Below are 17,737 nucleotides of genomic sequence, written 5' to 3' on the forward strand. Positions count from 1 at the left end.
CCAAAACAATCACCTAAAGGTGTAACACAAAGAGTTCACTGGGAAAATTATTTCCCTCCCTCTCTCCCTTCTTCTCTTCTTTCTTTATTTCTGTCCTTCCTTCCTTATTTTAAAAATAAGTACCCCTCCTCCCAAATATAAAAGTTACTCTGTTGTAGCTCTTGCATTTTTAATACCCATTGTTTATAGATCTCCTTGGTACTTCATGGCACATCTAGCACCATTTACTATAAGCCCTTTTCCAGGTATCATGAGTTCATAGTTTTCATGAGACCATGAAGTAATGATTGAAGGAGAATGATGACTTTTCCATCATCCTCCGTCTGGCAAGCAAGTTCATATTGTGGAAGGTTCAGGAGAGTTCATTAGCCCTCATCGGCAGAAACTCACAGTCTACTGACAGCCCTGAGGAAGCAACTCTCAACATTATACTCAATTTATGTATATGTACAAACACTTCTAAGATAAATAGACCAATGCAATAAATCAGTGCTGATATAATTGACACTTAATCAACATGAATTGGTTAAATAAATGCTTATGTAACAGAACAGAATTAAACGATCTAAGTATACACAGAATTTTTTTTTTTTTTTTTTTTTTTTTTTTTTTTTAATTAAGGAGGGAGTAGCTCACAGTGGCCCATGCAGGGATTGAACCGGGAACCTTGGTGTTACTAGCACCACGCTCTAACCAACTGAGCTAACTGGCCACCTCACACAGAATTTTTTTAAAAAAGGGAAAGAAAATTCTACTACCCAGGCACAACCATCATTAATAGTTTGGTATATTTCCTTTCTGTCTTTTTCTCTCTGTGCATGTATTGTTTTTAAAAATAATGAGAAACTAAATACACAACTTTCACTTATCAACACCTTAAAAGCATATCCCATTTCATAAAAATCTTAGTAAATATCACTTTTAATGGCTACATTATTTCAATATATTAATATTCCAGTCTCCTATTGCTAGAATGTTTCATAACCTTATTGCTAGTCATCTCCAATTATGAAAAAAACACACTGCTATAAACACCTGAGTTATACAGTTTCTTCTTTAAAAAAAAATCATTTTCTTAGGAAGGATTCCTGGAAATGACGTTATTGAGTCAAAAGCCATGAATATTTTTTCAGCCTTTTTGTAACATCTTGCCAGAAATGTGGAACCAATGTTTAGTCCCAATAGCAGTGTACGTCAGTGCCTATCACTCAGCACCCTTAAACACTAAGTATTATCACTGGCAAGTAAAAAGAAATAAATAAAAACCAAAAAATACTTTGTTAGTTTGATAGTTCAAATGACACCTCCTTTGTTTTAATTGTACTGCTTTCATTGCTGATGAGCTGAACTTTTAAAATCCCCACTTGCCATGTGAATTCAGCTTCTCTGCACTTTCTGTTCGTAGCATTTGCCCATCAGGAAGGCACTTTGAAGGCAGACAGTAATCAGTTTTGGAAAAGAGAATAGGTTCTGTCCCCACCCTTTAATCTTTTTTTTTCTTTACTTCATCTTCTTACTGCTCACCTAACACTGAAAAGTGAATGTTAATGCCAGAAAATCCATTCCCACCTATGGAAGACCTGCTTCTTCCTCCCTGGGTTAGAACACAATTACTGCTGGATTGCTCACCCTGTGTGCCATCCTTCTCATCCCTTAGTAGCCAGAGTCCACAGATGCAATGGGAGACAAAGCTGCAAGGGCTCAGAGGGGGATGGAAACTGAATTCCTACAAGAGGCACCAGTAAGAATCGCCTCCAACAACAGCTTTCCATTAGACAGAGGATTAAAGATCTGTCAAACTGATTTCGGCATCCATCACTTCCCCGAATCTGCTTCCCTAGAGGCATGGAAACTGGGGCTGCAAGATGCTGGCGCACACCAGGCTGAGATGCCCACTGAGCAAGACGCCTCCTCAGGAAGTTTTTCATGAGATGAGAGGTAAACTCAGAATGCAGTTCAGTGGCCTGAGGAAGAAAGGACCACCTTGTGACAGAGCTGAGCATTAATTCTTTGGAAACATTTCTGTTTGGGGGAAATTAATGAAGCACAGAGTGAGTCTTGGGCTCTGCAAAGTCACAGAAATGTGGGTGTTCTAGAGGCAACAGAATAAAGAACCCAATGCTAAACATACGAGATTAGAGACCTGGAATAGCATTTATAAAATCCATCTAGCAGTACCCCTCAAAATAAACACCTTCACTGTGAATAATAAACAAGCAGGAGCTGAACTCTTTTCGCACAGCATGCCCAGGTTCAACCACAGAAGCTCTGGGACAACCGACTCTAAGCTAATTTGCCTTGAAGGGCCCAGTCTTTCCTGGAGTGAAAAATCAACAGGGATCTTCCTTCACTTTGGTATTAATGTTACCAAGAAAAGGCTGTTCTGTTTGACTTTTTATTCCTAAACCTAACTGCATAATACGTTGGGCTTACCCTATCTTGCAGGCACTTTCATTGAGTCAGGGGCCACCAATCCCCAAGGCTGCTATAGTCCCTATGTACCTAGATGCTGCTTCACCTACAACACGGTCAGTGCGTGGCTGAGAATGATATGAAACCAAACCTCCCTCATGTCTTCCGCACCTGACCACTTACAGAGCTGACGGAACATCACCCTTTAGGGGAAATAATCAAATCCAGTGATCAAGGAGACAGGACTGGATTTAATTACCACCTCTGTGCTCACAGGTTGTATGACAATGGGTAAGTTACTTCTCCTCTATTTGAGCAAATATGTTAATAGCAAATGAGTTCAAATCAGACTATTTGAACAGTGCCTGGGACACAGTCGGAATTGAATAAAAATTATTATTATGTTTCCTTAACTTTAAAATGAACACTTATTTCAAACCCAAGCGAACCCTTGAAAGATTAAATTGTGAAGATTAAATAAAACTTGTGAAATGTTCATCATGGTACCTGGCAGAGAATAAGTGTTCAATAATGGCAGCTGTTATTTTAAATCAATGAAATGCTTTGGAATTTAAAAAGGAACCGTATACCGAACAGCGTTAGAACACCTCGGTTCTCATCCTGAATCTACCATCACTCACTCTCACTTAACTTCATTCCAATATTCTTTAGGAATCTGGCATTTATGAGCAAATGCTTAGGATGTCACACAGGTAATTCAGAACTATTCAGGTGTGTAAAACAAAATAAAAAACAGGTTTTAAACAAAATAAGAGGGAAAACAAACAAAAGAACTGGTAAGGAAACTTACCATGCTGAGATGGCTACATCAAAAGTGGCTAGCTCCCAGTAAGAAGAAGAAGTTAAAGCCTCTTCCATGCTTTCTGCCAAACCCAGTCTTGGAGAACCACCATCATGATGGCTCCCTGACTTCTTAAAACCAGCTCTAGAGAAACACCATCTCGGTGGTTTCTTAACCCAGGAATTTAACCCCTGTTACGTGTCTGAAGCTCCTTACAGAAAGCGGGGGATGCAAATCTTCCTTTTAACGGATATTCCCTAATTGTTCTCTAAAATGGCTGCACTCAAGAGCTGTGCACAAAGAGTCTGAATTTCGGGCCGGCCCAGTGGCTCGGGTGGTTGGAGCTCTGTGTTCCTGACGCCGGGGGCTGCCGGTTCGATTCCCACATGGGCCAGTGGGCTCTCAACCACAAGTTGCCGGTTCGACCTCCAGGGGATTGCGCACACCACCTTGAGCTGGGCTGCAGCTGAGCCCCCGGATGGCTCAGTTGGTTGGAGCGCTGGCTCTCAACCACAAGGTTGCTGGTTCGAACCTCGACACCCACCGGAATGGTGGGCTGCGCCCCCTGCAACTGACAGCGGGGCTGGACGTAGAGATGGGCTGCACCCTCCACAGCTAGGATTGAGGGGACGGCAACTTGACTTGGGGAGGGACCTGGAAGCACACACTGTTCCCTAGTTAAGTCCTGTTCCCTTTCCCCAAAAAAATCTTAAAAAAAAAAAAAAAAAAAGAGTTGAATTTCAATTTTCAAGTCATCCTCATGACCCTAGGAAGGAGACACAATGTATCTCCATTTTATGGATGAAGAAAAAAAGGCACAGGGGACTCACATAACTCACCCTGTTCATATAAGCAGAATGTGGTAATACTGTAAAGCAATCTTAGGCTGCCTACATGTGTGAATACCTCTGAGTGTGAATGTTTGCGTTGTTTACTCTGAGTGTGAATGTTTGCGTTGTTTATGTCTAGAGAGAAAAATAGCGAAATTTCTATGGTCAACAGGAAGTAGTGAATACATGGATTCTTCATGTGTAAGAAAACATACTCTGCGTAGGCCATAGAAGCTTCTAGACCAATGGTTTTCAACCTTTGCTACACACTAGAATCTTTGGAGAACTTTACAACATCCCCATGCATAGGTCACAGTCATACCTATTATGTCACAATCTCTGGGGAAAGGACCCAGGTATCAGTATTTCTTAAATTTCCCTAAGCTGTTTCAGGGTACAGCCAAGTTTCAGAAACACTGGGCATGAAGATATTTATTAATGCATCCCTTACTAAAGTTGGAACAACTTACATATCCAACTGTAGTACATGGGATATCATGCAGGTATCAAAAATAGTAACTGGTAATACTGGAAACATGTAAAAATGCTATGACATAATATCAAGTGAAATGGGCAAGGACAGATTTTGATTCCAGTGGGCAATAAAAAGCAGAATGTTGTCTTTCCCATGGGTCGCCCTGCATGACCTTGAAGTTCCGAGCTTAATTCTCCAGCCTCCTGTCAGTCCTGTGAGTCAATGATACACTTCCAAAAAAAATCTTTTTTGTGTTTCTTTTTACGAAAAGTAAGGTATTTATAAAATTGCCCATGAACTATTATAGTTTAAGTCGGTAAAAATATGCATGTATGTGAAGAGACACAGGATAAGAAAATTTTTTCTAAGTATATGCTACGATGGCATGTGACCATATAACATGACATCTGAGTTAGAGCACCAAGGATAATTTATTTATTAAATTTTAGTGAAGCTTGTTAGGTGAATGCCACTATAATAATTGTTACAAAAATCCTCAATGAAGGTTAAAAATTGGTGGGCAAAATTATGATGAGAAGCAGGATATCTGCATAATCTCAAAAGTGTCACCCCATAAAATATGTATTAACTACAAAGGGAAAAACAGTGGAGAAACCTGGCCGACAGTACGTTAAAGAAGTGGTCAAAATTAGCATCACCAATACTAAGACACGTTGATATCATGTACCTCCTGACACAGTGCACTGAGAAGAGTACAGCATCGTTTCTGTGACCTTCTTGTCAAAAAGACATACCTCAATCTAATTAGGCAAAAGTACCAGACAAACCCAAATTGATGGGACACTCCATAAAATAGTCAGTTTTAGTCAACTATGTCATAGTCATAAAAGTCGAAGGCTGAGGAATTGTCACAAATTAGAGGAGAAGACTATTGGGAGACATGACAACTAAATGAAATATGAGATCCTGGAGAGAATCCAGGAGGAGGAAAGGACATTAGTAGAAAAGCTGGTAAATTTTAAATAAGGTCTGTTGTTTATTAGTTAATTTCCTGGTTTTGACGAATGTATGATTTTGTAAGATATTAACCTTAGGTGACTTCAGTGTACTAGTTTTGCAACTTTCTGTAATTTTCAATTATTTCAAAATAAAAAGTTTTTAAATATTAGTGGTTTAGTTATTTAAAAATAAATATTAATTGCATGTTAATCTTTTTTCCTTCCCCAATTGGACCATCACATGCATATGTAATACTTTGGAGATTAAAGAATACGGTCAAGGATGGCTGAGGAAAATTATCAGGACCCCTCTGGGTAGAGGAGGTGAGCTGAGCCTTGAAACTGGGTAGTTTAATTCTGATACCCGCACTGATAGGCATATATACAAATGCAACACTTTAATCACTAAGGAGGACCACTGGGCAAGTAATTATAGAATGGTGAAAACAGCCCTGGATTGTAAGTCAAAGATAGAGATACAAATGCTGAAGTGTTGGCCCCAATACAACTTTGTGATCTCAAGTCAGTCACTTGTTATCTGTAAAAATGGAGGTGAACAAACTTTACATACGTGACTATGGGGATAAAGTGAAGAGATGTACCTGAAAGTATTAGGTAAATGGTAAAGCCCTGATATAAAATGGTATTAAAATTACCCAGAGTAACAGTGTTTACCTAGCCAAGATAATTCTGCAGTTTCACTCCTAAACCACAGCATCCTAGAATCCAGTGCTACTCATCCCATATGGAGGCAAGACTGTCTAGCCTTCTGCCTGAACTTGGGGCCTGGGGCCACCAGTCTTCATGTGTGGTCAGTATTAAGTGCCATCTGTCCTGAGTTAACACACTCCTCCTTAGTTTAAGCAATGAGCGCAGGCTGCACTGGCGAAAGCCTAAATAAATGCAAGGGAGACTTGCCATTCTGTTTATAACTTTGGAAGGTGGCATCACTTCTCAGATGTTTACCCATCTAAATTGTGTGATAAAATGTCTTTTGAACACTTTTATAAGCAATCAGATGCAATCAACTTCTCTTCTTGCTTGATTCTCCTCAGCAAACAAGATACTAATAAACAATAAGAAGTTGGGCTTCATTTCAAATCTTTTTTCCTGCTGCTCGTACATTCCCTGAAGTCACTCCCCTTCCCTCTATAAAAAGCCTTGTCAATCGCTATGTTCGTTATCTCTGGTGTAGGTCATTCTTCTCATTGCTTACATTCAGATGAAAAGGAAGCTATATGTTGAGGGCATCTGTTGTTTTAGTCTCTGTAAGATCTATTCCCACTTCTGGTAACAGCACCTATCTGGTCCTCTGAGGAACCACCTGTCTCTCGTTCTCAGTTCACCAGGTTGAAGAAGGATGGGCAGCTCCCATCCCGGTACAAATCAGCCAGGATTGGCCAATCAGCACAGTCCATCCTCCTGGCCAGAGAGTTCAGGGATGGGCAAATGCCCCACCTCAGTACAAGGCCAGCCAATCACGTAACTCTTGCAGGAAGGACTGGAAAAGGAGAGATCCTTTCCCAAGGTAACTATGTTGATAGGATGTAAACCTGAGGCTCCCTAGGGTCCTCCTGCCACCACAAGAAGAGGGTCTGTCTGGACAAGGAATGCAGAGAGAAAGACAGAGGAGACAGACAGACAGACTCCTGCTGAAATCATCACACCGCCAGTGTCCAAGTGCAAAGCTAGTGCTACACACCCCCTCCCCCCCACTGACTGCTCCGTTACATGAGCCAATATTCTTTCTTGCATCAGTCACTTTAAGTTAGGTTTCTGTCACTTGCAACCCAAAGTGATCTAATTGAGAAACCAAGGAAATAAACATCGAACATTCCCCCTTTGTGAACAAAGATGCCGCCAGCATAGGTCTGCAGTTTTTCAGGGGACAGAAATGGTTGCCCAGATGGGACACAGTGATCTCACCCACCTCCCGTTGTGGTCGTGGAGGGATCATTTGCAAATGCTCTTACTTGCAGGTGTACAGAGGCATCTGCAGCCAGGGCACGGAGATTTCCTGTGTCGAGCTAGATCATACCACACCCAGACGCAAATAACCTGCCCAGCCTCGTTTTCTAGCTTCTTCCTCCAACGTCTCTTCCATTCCAGGCACACAGAACTCTTCCCTAACTCGCAGTACACTGCTTCCTGCTGCCACATTAATGCACTGGAACCCTCCTCTAAGACCCAACTCGAGACCTCCTCCGCGGAGTTTCCTGTGACTTCTCCAGGCAGAGGTGCCAGCCCTTATGGTGGCTTCCCACAGGAGGACCATCCTACAGCATTAGGTTCAGGTGACCCTGTGACGAGACAAATAACGATACGCAGTGTTTATAGTCCTCCTCCTGCTACGGACGCAAGTTCTGGCTTTGTCCACCTGGTTTTATCTCCATCTTCTGCCTTCCCTGCTACGCTTCTACCCCATCTGAGGTCTGCAGAGGGTGTGCCTTCTCTAGGGGACGAATCTACACCTTTGTGAAGCTGAAGTGAGAGAAAGTGGGGGTACAGCAGTCATTGAAGAGATGTGGGGGCTAGGGAAGAACATTTTCTGATGAATTTCTAGGGAAGTCTGGAAAACAAAGATGGAGGGGAACTAACAATGTGTGAGAGAAGTGGATGAGTGGGGAAAACAGGTTTTTTACGGACTGTTTTTCAGTATCCCTTCACAATGTTTGAGGAAAGGAAAAGACGGAATTTTTTTTTTAATTACCTTCAGTTGTCAAAACATTTCTTTGATGACAACACCTGTTTTAAACACACTGGTTTCTAAATACACACACACACACACACACACACACACACATACAATTGTACACACACCTGGCTTTAGGTTCATTTTCCTCCTTAGAATGCAATTTCACTAAGATCAAGGAACATTTCTTGGACTATTAAAACATGGCGCTTAGTGCTCAGCACACAGTATCTCCTTATAAATTCTTTTTATGCCACTACTTCATCTGCTCCTTGGCACAACACACTGAGGAGAATGATTTTATAGATGAGGGAACAAGGATCAGTCCCTCAAAGAGATTACGGACTTGCAAAAGGCCAAAGCACCAGTAAGTAGCAGAGACAACATACAACTCTACCTCGACTTCCCAGTAAACCATTCTGCGACCTTCTACTAATATTCTAGAACCCAGAGAGTACTAGGTACCAAACTGTGGGTCTCTATCCAAGACCTTCTCTGGCACCACAGCTGGGCAGCCTTTTATTGGTTAACCCAGTAGGTGGCTAACAGTTTCCTATTACTTTCTTTGTTTCAGAATAGAACCTTGTACCCATTTTCCAGTTCCTCTGGGCAGCTGCAAGCACGTGAAGAATACAGATGAGCAGTGACCCCGAAGCCCAACACAATTCCCGACACATAGTAAGTACTCAATAAAGACTGGCGCATTCCAACGTGGACTGAAGTTCCAGGGTGCTCTGTGTAAGAAATCTGCACTATTCCAAGAGCTTTCCCCAGAAATGTCCGCCTAAATTTCCGTCCTGATGGTCCTGAATGCCATGGCAAAAACTGAAACAGGAAAAAGGAGCCACTTGCCTCCCTGGGGCGAAACTGTGAGAGGGAGTCAAAGTGAGTCATGACACTTGCAGGACGAGAACCAGAGCTCATCTGGGGAGTGGCTGCCATTTTCATGTGGTTTCTGGCCAACCCTTAATAAAAGTAAGAGCTACGACTGATCACCCCTGGTGTGCCTTCTTTCAAAGCACGCACTTGGACTAGAAGCCAAAGGAGGGTGGCTGAGTTTCTGAGAGCCAGGGTCACAGGGGGACCATCTTTCCCCGTGACTCGGTTGGGCCCTTCGCCACACGAGAAGCAGCCAGTGGGCTGGTCTGCCTGTTGTCCACTGTTCTCAGACCGTCATGCCAAGCCAGGCTACACAAGCCAGGCCTGCCCAGCTCCCCACAGTACCCTGAAGCAACACTCTAACTGCATGGGAGATCCAGGACCCTGAGTTTCGGCCTAACTCCCCCCAGTATATGCCCATAACAACCAGGCAGACAGGGACTGTCCAGCAGGCGGAGGGCTAGACAGGCACAGCTGTGAATAGCAGGCCAGAATATGCTTTCCACACTGAAAAAGACGTGAACAATTAAAGTGACCGAAACATTTCAATTTACCTTACTTATCAGTCAGGGTTCTCCAGAGAAACAGAATCAGTAAGAGAGATCTCTATCTGCAGCTCAATCTAGCTCCATCTATATATATAGAGAGAATATGTATTTTAAGGAATTGGCTCACACAGCTGTGAGTGCTGGCAAGTCTGAAATTCACAGGGCAGGCTTGCAATTCAGACAAGAGTCAATATTGCCGTCTTGAGTCTGAGAATCTGTAGGGCAGACCAGCAGGGCTTCCACATTGCAGTCTGGAGGCAGAATTCCTCCTTATTCAGGAGACCTCAGTCTTTTCTCTTAAGGTCTTCAACTGATTGAATGAGACTCAACCACATCAGATTAGAGGGTAATCTGCTTTACTTAAAGTTAACTGATTGGAAATGTCTGTCACATCTAAAAGTCACCTTCGCAGCAATATCTAGACTACTCTTTGACCAAATAACTGGGCACTATAGCACAGCCAAGTTGACACACTGAATGGATCATCGCATCTTAATTCAACACATACAATTTAGTGGCATTTAATCTGTTTTGGACTAAAGTTAATGGGCGTAGAGTTTACATGTAAAAGTCACCCATTTTAAGTATACAAATTGATCATTTTTAGTAAATTTATCAAGTTGTGTGACCATCACCATAATCCAGTTTAGAAGACTTTCATCACACCAGTAAGAACACTCGTATATGGGGATCCTTTTGAAAATGTCAAAATTCCAGCCAGAACAAACAGGTACAACTTTGCGTGTTGTTTATGCCCAGCATCCAAATCTTACCACTGTAAATATTTTTTAAACATCTTGTATATATGCACACTTTTAGACAGAATTCCGGGGGTCATATATTCCCATAAGTTTAGCTCCATATCCAGGCAAAGGCCACTAATCCAAACAGTATCCAGTCCATCCCTTCCTTTCTTCCTCTCTGACCACTGCATGCATCTAGACCCCCCTGGAAACTCTAATCCAGAAAAGTGCACCCTCTTTCCAACACAGCTGCCTCTAGACTTGTCTCCTGTACAACCGTCCTCTGTGCCCTGACCAGAAGGAATCTTTTAACATGTAAATCAGCCCTTAGAGCCGTCCCACAGTTCCGCTCATCACATGTGGTATCAAATCCAGAGGTTGGTCCTCACATTCTCCATAACACATACGCCCTCTCAGGGATGGCTCCTGGTTACGCTTCTGGTTCTGTCTCTGTCCACTCTGCCTACTACATCTCACTCTGAAAGCCCACGTGCTGATCCTCCCTGCTCTTCATATGGCTAACTCCAAGGGAGCTCCGATATTCAGGCACTATTAGGTAGGCACAACTTGCCTCTGTCCCATATAGTGAACGTATTTCTATTATTGAACTTACCACGTTATGTTATAACACTGAGTTTCAATCTCTCTCTACCCTACTGCATTGCTCCTTGCAAGCTGCAGGCAGCCAGCCAGCCAACTGGCATTTACTAATCCAGGAAACAGAGAACCAGGTTAAATGCTTCATCACAGCAGCTATATTCTTTTCAAGGTCTGATTGCCTGTAGACATGTACAAAACATCCATAGCTGTAGCTTGGAATAGTGAAAAACCATACCACAGGAACTTTATTCTTGTCATCTGGGAAGCAGGAAGCTTCTGGAAGTGAGTGTCCAGTAATAGGGATTTGGTGAAATAAATCATGTTACACATGATGCATAGACTATTATGCTGTTATTAAAATGACATGTACATGTATATTGATATGGGAAGTTATTATTTGGTATTTGTTGAAAAGTGGCAAATTATCACATTTACATAGAGGTACATGCAGTCAATATTTTATATAAACAGACTTTTCATACGTAAAAATATACATATCCACACCGAGTTTAGAAGGCAAAAATTTAACAGTAATTAGTAGACTTATGAGTGGATAGGAAGTAGAATTATGAGCAATCTACAGATGTATTTCAGAACTTCTTGTCCCTTATCCCTATTTTCTAACTATTTACGACTATGTGACACTTGTGAAGAAAGAGCACATGGGGAAGAGAAAGCGCTGCGTGCAAGCCTAGACTCAGCTACCTCCCAACGATATGACCCTGGTCAGCAGAATCTCTTCCAGCATCAATTTCCCCCATCCAAAAAAGAGAATAGGTTTTCAAATAGTGCCTGTCTCCATAGGATTGTGGTGAGGTTTATATGAAGTGCTTGATCCAGATGCTGGCACATGGTCAGCCCTCAAGTAAGCCTATACCTTTTAAATAAAGTAGATTTAAAAAATAAACAAATATCAATGCACAAAGATGCACTCTGTGTTCTTTGAAAGACATCACCACAATGTATGTTTAAGGCATTGCTCTCCCATATTTGAAGTATCAGACCACCCAACTGGGATGGGTGAATGAGTGGGAGAAGGGGTAGCCACTTGCCAAAACATCCACCTTCTGCACAATTCCAAACAGCACTAAGGACGCTGCCAAGAGCGTGACTCAGAAGCCATCACTGTCTTCACTTCCGCCCAAGAGGATTTTGCTTCTCTATAACGTGCCCTGGCAGCTGGCCAGCCTGCAGGTCCAGGCCCTCATGTGGCTTTGGACCACAGGATGCTCATTCCTGTCAGCTGGGGAGGGAGGTGAAGGAACACAGGAGCAAGGAGAGAACAGAGCATCCACTACCAGTCCGAAAAAGAGAGAAATCAACTGGGTGAATAAAAGACTGATATTGTTCCCCCTGCCCTGTGCTAGTAATAGAAGGGCAAGGAATCGAGAGTAAGGGCCATCAAAGTATTCATTTTTCATGCCAAAATGCAGGAAACCATATTCAACTTCACCAAGGGATTCATTCATTCATTTTAATCATCCAGTCTAATGTAGGTTTCCTGCAGCAATTGTCTCTTATAGAAACCATGTTTTCCATATTTTCCTCCATAGTATTTATTACAATAAACAGTAATATATATAATTATTAGTTTACTCTTTCATCTCTATCTCCAATAACCCAAGGAAACTAGAAAGAGAACAGCATGGATCTACTGACATGCATGCCCCAGAAGGACGTTTTGCTTCCTAAATGGCCATGACATTTAAGGCAATAAAATTTTCATTATAACCCTTCCAATTCTTCCCTTGACACATCTACTAACTGGCTGAAAAGATGGTAACATAGCCCATCTATTTGTCCACATTTTGCCAAAGATGAAATATGGTTTTCTCCATTCTGGCATGAAAACTACATCCTCTGATGGATGGCCTTTGAACTAGTTCTAGTCCCTGCATCAATAGTCATTGTCATCCTGTCTGCCTTCCTCCTAATGACATCAAGTTAGATCAGGGGGGTAGTGGGGGGGAGATGTAACACTAAAATTCAGAACACAAGGCTTTTAAAATACTATGGTGGCCTTTCTAGCATAACACTTAATCTAGAGCTTCATGTCCCACTACTTAGGAAACACTGAATTTGCAATTGAAAGCCAACAGATATTTAAGGAGTGCCTACTATGTGCCAGAAACTGAGCTAGGAGGAAGTCATTTGACCTCAGACAAGGCAGATAAGGATGCTGCCTTCGTGGAGTTTACATTCTAGTGGGAGAGACAGACAATAGACAAGGAAACAAACAAACGAACGAGAGCATTTCAGGTGCGGGCAAGAACAATGAAGGACAAGAAACATGGTGAGATGACAGAGCCTCTGAGGTGGGGTAGAGACATTAAGGAGAGACCTGAAGATTAACAGGAGCTGCTACTGAATGGCTGGGGAAAGGGCAGGCTCGACAGGGGTGCCAGTAAGTGCAAAGGCTCTGAGGTGGGAACAGAGTTGTATGTTCAAGAAACAGAGAGGAGGTCAGTGTGGCAATTAAATGCCATTAGACCAGACATCAGAGAACTTTTCGGATGTACCCAAAGGAGTCAAATTCCCCACTGGCTCCAGAAATGAAAGAAAACAACAATAGTAATATCAATAATGGCAGTTAGCTCAGTGCCAAGCATCATGCAAAGAACTTCCCATGCAATACTTTTATCTACGACAATCCTGTGAGATAGGTATTACCATCCCTATTTTTCAGGTGAAGCAGCCTAAACCTGGAGGGGTTAATAACGCATAATGTTCACATGGCTATTAAGTGGCTGCAGAGCTGGGATTAGAACCGAACAAGTCTGAGTCCCGGGTCCCTCCATCCCACGTGAGGCCCCACCTAAATAATGTCTTTGGGTTGGACGTCTACAGAGTCTAGGTTAGGTCCTGCGGTAATGGTGACTTGGCTTCACCCATCCACAATCTGGGCAAAAATCAAACCATTTGAGATCAACAAGGCAAAAAGACAAAAGCCATTAGTAATGATTTTCTAGCAGCTCTGTGCAACGTTCTGCTTACCACCCACATACTCTTTTATTAAGCTATAATAAGCCTCAGATGAAAACTGTTGCCATAGGTGAAGCTTACTTTAACATATGGTTGATCCAACTGAATAAAAACATGTTAAAAATGCATTTTTCAAATCCCAATTTACTTGTACAATGGTTTTTAGAAAAAACAACACTTATCGTGTTTCTGGTTTGCTGATGCATTCCAAATGTTGGGGCATGGGAACGTGTATATATTCAAGGGTTACATACTAAACTGATAACAAAGGCACTCAGCCCCGTGGAATACAGCTCTCAGTGTTGGATTGGATGCAATTTGCAAAATCATAGAGACAACCCATGGTTTTGTCAACTGGAAAGCTAACTGGGCTATTTCATCAGAAACATGCAGCTACTCAAATACCGTCACTGCAGAAGAGCTCTGAGAGAGGGGTGTTCTTCCATCAAGGCTCTCTGGTTAGGAAGGCAAAGCAGCAGGGGCTGAGAGGAGGCAACAAAGGGAGCCACCCAACTGGGGCCACAGCAGGCAACGGGAGGGAGGACTCAGAGCTTCCTCTGGAAGGGGGCTGAAATTGGTTAGCAGGGAACCTTACTTAGCACTTGGTTTGTGTCGGTCATGCTGTAAGTGCTTATCACATGTTAATCACTTCGTCCTCACCGAGGCCCTCTGAAGTAGGTCTTAGTAGGACTTTTTTTTTTTTACTATTATGATAAATTCTTTTTATTACATAATATTTACTAGTCATGCTCAGTCAACAAAGTCAACAGAAACTTGTACACATGCTGTTAAATAACACACTATACACACATATTTTTTCAATGAAGCAAGATTAAAATAAAATAGCCCCTATCTCCTTTATTCACATAATTTTGGAACCGGGAATAAAGACAAAAACACACAAGCACTGCTTTTCTTAAAGCAGAGAGGAGTAACAGAAGTTAGAATTATATTTATTGATAAGCCAAAGATTGACCCTTACCCTGGTAATACCAAACTCAAAGTAGCTCTTGGTTAGAAAAGTGTGGGAGCGGGTATGCAAAAGGGACGCCTTTTGGTGTCTATCTGAGGTGATTTTTTTTTTTAACTGCTAGATTGTCAAACAAAGTCACACAGCTCCAAGATGGCAGATGCTCTCTGATAATGTGGATATGTGGTAGTACGCAGTCAGGCTCCCTCTGTCCTCTCCAAAGATGAGGTGTTTCTCCTGACCAGTCAAGTTCAAGTAAATCAGCTGTTTCCCACATACTAAACACATACATTCTACCAGGAGGACACCTGCTCTATGGACAGCCCTCACTGACCATCATAGCAATGTTTACTTTTTCTGCACACACCGCTTATTTTTTTAATATTGTTTAAGCTTATTAATGTTTTATGTTAATACATTTATTTTAAAAGGAAAACTTATACTTCCATAGAAAAACCAATCACTTTGCTATAAATGAAAGCTAACCATTTTTTAAAATAATACATGAAATGTCTAGAATAGGCAAATCCATAGAGAGAAAATAGATTAGTGTTTCCAGGAGCTGGAGGGGAGAGGGACCTGTGGGATGATGATGGCTAAGGAGTCATGGGGATTCCTTTTGAGGTAATAAAAATCTCTGAAAATTGATTGAGGCGATGGATGCACAACTTTGTGACTATACTAAAAGCCATTCGATTATATTTTATAAATAATTGTATACGATGTCAATTATATCTTAATAAAGCAGAGCAGGAAGTGCTGAGACAGTTGGGTTTCAGGAGAGCCCTAAATAAAATAAGGGGACAAGCCATACTAAGCCCTGGGAAGAAGAGCTAAGGCTGGAGGGTTTGGTATATTCGAGATCAGGAAGAAGGGTGGTATGACTGGAACAGAAAAAGCAACACAGAGAATAGTAGGGGATGAGGCCAGTAAGATAGGCACTTGGGGCCAAAAAGCCATGGTCTTAGATTTTATAGTCTGTGTGAAGGGGAACCATGAAAAAGATTCTGAGGAGGATGAAATGTATTATTTTAGAAGGACCCTCTGCCTGCTGTGTGGATGGATTGCAAGAGGCAAAAATAGAAGCCGGGAGCCCAGGGAGCAGGCTCCAGCAGTGAAACAGGTGAGAGAGGAGCTTGACCTACTTTGTTGGTAGCAAAGGAGATGGCCAGAGAAATAAAACAGAGATAGGTTTTGAAGGTAGAGCTGATGAAAACTTGCTGATAGTTTGATGGAGTGTATGACAAAAAGGAACAATCAAAGAAAAGTTGCAGGTTTCTGGCCTAAACAACAAACATCAGATATAATTGCTTAGAAGAGGGCCTGGCACGGAGAAAGTGCTAAAAATAGATTAACCAGCATCACTTTACCAATTTCATTCTAACCACCCATTGTTATGACAACTTCCATCATCCGCAGCACCACGGTCATTACAACCACCACCATCAGCAACATCAAGTGCAGGGGAAAGTGACAGGAAGAGCAGCGGATCCCACACAAGGAACACGTATAAGTCAAAGAACCCTGTATCTGCAGGAAGGAACATGTTCTGGGCATGCACTTGGAAACATCTACCAGCCCAAGGATGTTATCCAAGTTACAGAGCCTAATGCATTTCGACCACCACTTTCTCCCCATCCCATCCCCACATATATTTATATAAGATTCTTTTTTGAGTGTATAGTCTCTTCTGGGACATCTGTCTTCACTCTCAGGCTTTTGCCTGGCCAGTCTTCATCCAGCCCCTCTGTGGAGCATGTCTTCCCTCCCCCATCCGAAATGCCTTGATGTATCTTCCAAAACTCCTGATATGTGCATGTGGAACATTCACATCTCAACTGAGAATTTCAGTGTCTACAAAATGCAAGCAATGTGCTCAACACCAGCACTGACCTACAGCTGGTACATTCTATAAATAGAAGCTTCAAAAAAAAAAAAAGAAAGAAAGAAAAGAAAAAGAAAAGGATTAATTGCACTTGCAAATCTCTAACCCCTAAGTAACCTTATGCCCAAACTACATCTAAGACTCTTGCTCCCCAATACCACTTAGATTTCTATCAGCTGACTGTTTAAAGACCACCTTTCTAGGGTCAAGGAAAAGAATCTCCACTTTGGTACATATAAGCATGAAGGTCAGTAAACAGATGGGACAGTCAGTCAAAAAGAAAGAAGCATACACAAGGTAGCTCCACATTCTTTGGGTTGAGCCCGACAGTGCGACACAACAATCAACCATTCTAGTGAAGCCCAATCGTATGTTAAATAGCCTGTCAGCTTTCCAACGCCATGGTTTAGCATTTCTGCTGCAGACACTGCAATGTTATATAATACGATTGATCTCAGGATCCCCGTATAAAACCCTAGAACGGGAGGGTCCCAGAGCTAGTCCACGCTCTACTCCCAGATAAGAAAGGGCATGTCTACCTAGTGGTACGATAGACCAGGAGAATCTTTCTTTGAACTTTAAACACACTAATTTGTTCTTGCTAAATGCTCATGACTTCTTTTCAAAGTAGAAGACAAGCTGCGGACGCTGTTTCTTCATGTCTCTGGCCAGCCCCAGTTCTTTATTTCCTGTGCTGGCTGGTCAGTGCACTGTCATCATTTTGCAAAAGGGAGCAAATCCTGTCACCCGTGACCACATCCACGCCAATATTTTGGGGACCTATATGAGCATGGGGAGGAAAGAGAAATGATGACTTTTATCCAGTGAACAAAACTCCTTATAATTAGGTTGGTAGTTTCTATGGTAACGAGGAGCTGACTTTTTTATTTGAAATAAAAAATAGCAACACTCCAGCTGTCCTTGCCGTCCGGACGCTCCAAAGCAAACGAGAGATTTGAT

The 17,737-nt window shown here is 42.1% G+C and overlaps 1 protein-coding gene and 1 non-coding gene across 2 annotated transcripts in view; both read right to left on the reverse strand.

Moving 5' to 3' along the window:
• Positions 1-17,737, reverse strand: part of PRICKLE2 (prickle planar cell polarity protein 2) — a 332,204-nt gene that overhangs the window by 253,876 nt on the left and 60,591 nt on the right. The window lies entirely within an intron of this gene.
• Positions 639-712, reverse strand: TRNAT-AGU (transfer RNA threonine (anticodon AGU)). Its single transcript has one exon. It is a non-coding gene; the product is annotated as a tRNA-Thr (tRNA).

Source organism: Rhinolophus ferrumequinum, chromosome 17, assembly GCF_004115265.2.
Source record: "Rhinolophus ferrumequinum isolate MPI-CBG mRhiFer1 chromosome 17, mRhiFer1_v1.p, whole genome shotgun sequence".
Classification (NCBI taxonomy): Eukaryota; Metazoa; Chordata; class Mammalia; order Chiroptera; family Rhinolophidae; genus Rhinolophus; species Rhinolophus ferrumequinum.